Source organism: Lepidothrix coronata, unplaced genomic scaffold, assembly GCF_001604755.1.
Source record: "Lepidothrix coronata isolate B3197 unplaced genomic scaffold, Lepidothrix_coronata-1.0 Scaffold2, whole genome shotgun sequence".
Lineage (NCBI taxonomy): Eukaryota > Metazoa > Chordata > Aves > Passeriformes > Pipridae > Lepidothrix > Lepidothrix coronata.
This window is the reverse complement of record NW_016690182.1, coordinates 12,893,132-12,895,582: the sequence shown is the minus strand read 5'-3', so window position 1 is coordinate 12,895,582 and position 2,451 is coordinate 12,893,132. Positions and strand designations below refer to the sequence as shown.

The 2,451-nt window shown below is 61.6% G+C and overlaps 1 protein-coding gene across 2 annotated transcripts in view; it reads right to left on the bottom strand.

Annotated features, from left to right (window-relative positions):
- The window catches only part of ENOX2 (ecto-NOX disulfide-thiol exchanger 2), a 30,184-nt gene extending 28,070 nt beyond the window's left edge, over nt 1-2,114 (bottom strand). Inside the window, exon 1 of one of the 2 annotated variants that reach the window (XM_017816969.1) lies at nt 2,076-2,114. The gene's annotated coding sequence lies outside the window, so the exon portion shown is untranslated. Of the gene's footprint in view, nt 1-2,033 lie in introns of both variants that reach the window. The other variant, XM_017816961.1, reaches the window with a different exon arrangement.
- Nucleotides 2,115-2,451: the final 337 nt, after the last annotated feature.

The window sequence follows — 2,451 nt, the reverse complement described above, 5'->3', positions numbered from 1 at the left end:
ATCAGAAAATGCCAGTGCAAAAATCTGGACTGAGGGGCGAGAGGACCTCACAGAGGGGCAGCACCAGCGCGAGGAGCCGCTGGCCGAGAGCGGAGCAGCTGGACGGGACAGACACGATGGATCCGGAATAATGTCAGCAGAAAAACTGGGGATTAGGGGAGAAATCTCACGCCATCTTTGGAAGGTGCAGGGAATGCCTCGCTAGCAACACCTGATCTTTGCAATGACTCGGTGATTGAACCTCGTCCCTGCTACGAGCTCAAGTCGCCCGCACCAAAAACATGACCTTCAGTGCAGAAACCTGACCTTACCCCGGCTCCCACACAGCTTTCAACAACTCAGCTCCAGGGGCCTTTTAATTATGTGGCACAAAATCCCTCAAACAAACCCTGAAGAAACAAGAGAAACCAACCCCTCGGCTCCCAGCGCAGGGAAGAGTAAGGCTGGAGTGAGAAGGAACACAAGTCGGAGGGACAAACTCCCATCCCAGGTTGCCCCAGCGCTTTCCCCACCATCTCACAGCTCTGCTGCAATATTCTGCAGGAAAATACGGAAATATGCAATGGCTAATTATTGTTGCTACAGGGGAGGTAGGAATTGTGCAGACTAATGAGGAGCTTACCCAAGGATTATCGTTTGTGTAACGAACACGTGGCACTAAAGAAGAAAAACATCTGTATGCAGCATGACCTGGATATACATTGCTGGTAACAGCCAGACCTCACACACAGGACCAAAATATGAGGAAAATAAGACAGCAAGAAGCACATAAACATAAAGAAGCTTGACATAAACGCTTAAGGAACCAAATACACGTACAGATGAGTTACAGTCAAGGGATCTTTACGGAGCAGGGCTGTGGGAGAGCTGCAGCCCACGGCAGCTGTGGGTACTGGCATGAGTGTCCCCAAACCTCACCGTGCTGCCCACGGACCGTCTGCTGCAGTACCACAGATCCAGCACAGCCCAGCTACACGTGTGGGCACAGCTGAGCCTCGGAAGCTTAGGAAAGAGAGAGCACAGCCAGGTACTCCCTGGTGTGAGGCTGCTGCCACCTTCACCCCCTGCCTTTTGCAAACCACCCGCTCTTGGGGCATCACAATAACTTCCTTAAATGCAACTAATTTCTCCCTACCTTGTGCCACTTTCACGGTATCACCAAGGTTGGAAGAGACCTTCCAGATCATCCAGTCCCACCATCACCCCAGCACCAAAACAATCACCGCTAAACCACATCCCCAAGTGCCACATCCAGACACCTCCTGAACACTCCCAGAGATGGTGACTCCACCGCCTCCCTGGACAACTCATTCCAAGGCCTGACCACTCCGACAGTGAAATAATTACTTCTAATACCTAATCTGAACCTGCCCTGGCACAACTTGAGGCCTTTTTCTCTCATCTTGAGGAAACACATGGCACAAGAACCTGACGCTCCCCCGGCTCCCCTCTCGGGTCAGGGAGTTGCAGAGAGCAAGAAGGTCCCCCCTGAGCCTCCTTTTCTCCAGGCTGAGCCCCCCCAGCTCCCTCAGACGCTCCTGCTGCTCCAGCCCCTTCCCCAGCTCCGTTCCCTTCCCTGGACGCTACCCACCCTTTCTGATGTGACTTTAACCACCGCTGAACCCAAACAAGACTTCCCACGTGGAATAAACCTTTCCAAACAAGCCTCCCCACCACCCAGACCGGGGGAGCTCTGAGGGCGTCCCCAGCAGGACTCCCGATGCCCCGACGGCTCCCACGAGGTTGTTCAGGCCCCCATAAACCACCTCCCCCTCCCGCCGCTGCGGCCCGGCCGGAGCTGTCCCGAAGGAGGCCGCTGCTGCCCAGCGAGCGCCGCTGCGGGAGCCCATGGAGGGCGGGGCGGCCCCCCCGCACACCCGGGGAGCGCTTCGGGCCCAGCCGTGGGCCGCGGCGCTGCGGCCCGGCCCGAGCTGCCGCTCGGCCGCTCCCGCCGGGTTTCCAGCAGACGGGGAGGCCGGCGCGACCCCGCTGCGGCCCCGCTGCCCCGGTGCGGCCCCGCCGCCCGCACTCACCGCCCGGCCCGGCCGCTCGGTCCCGCTCGGTCCCGCACTCACCGCCCGCCGCCGCGGCCCCGCCCGTGGCCCCGCCCACGGCCCCGCGCGCCCCCGCCGCGCCCCCCCATTGGCTGCCGCCGGGCCAGGGGGCGGGGCCGGGCGCTGCGCGCGCACCGCGCCGGGGCGGTGGCGGCGTCCGGAGGGGCGGGAGCGCGCGGGGCGGGACCGGGAGCGGCACGCGGGGAACAGCCCACCGGGAACAGCCCACCGGGAACAGCCCACCGGGACTGGCCACATCCCACTGGGACCGGCCCCCGGGGAACATCCCACCGGGAATAACCCAGCGGGAACAGCCCACCGGGAGCAACCCACGGGGAACAACCCACCGGGAACAGCCCACTGGGACTGGCCTTAGCCCACCGGGACCGGCCGCCCC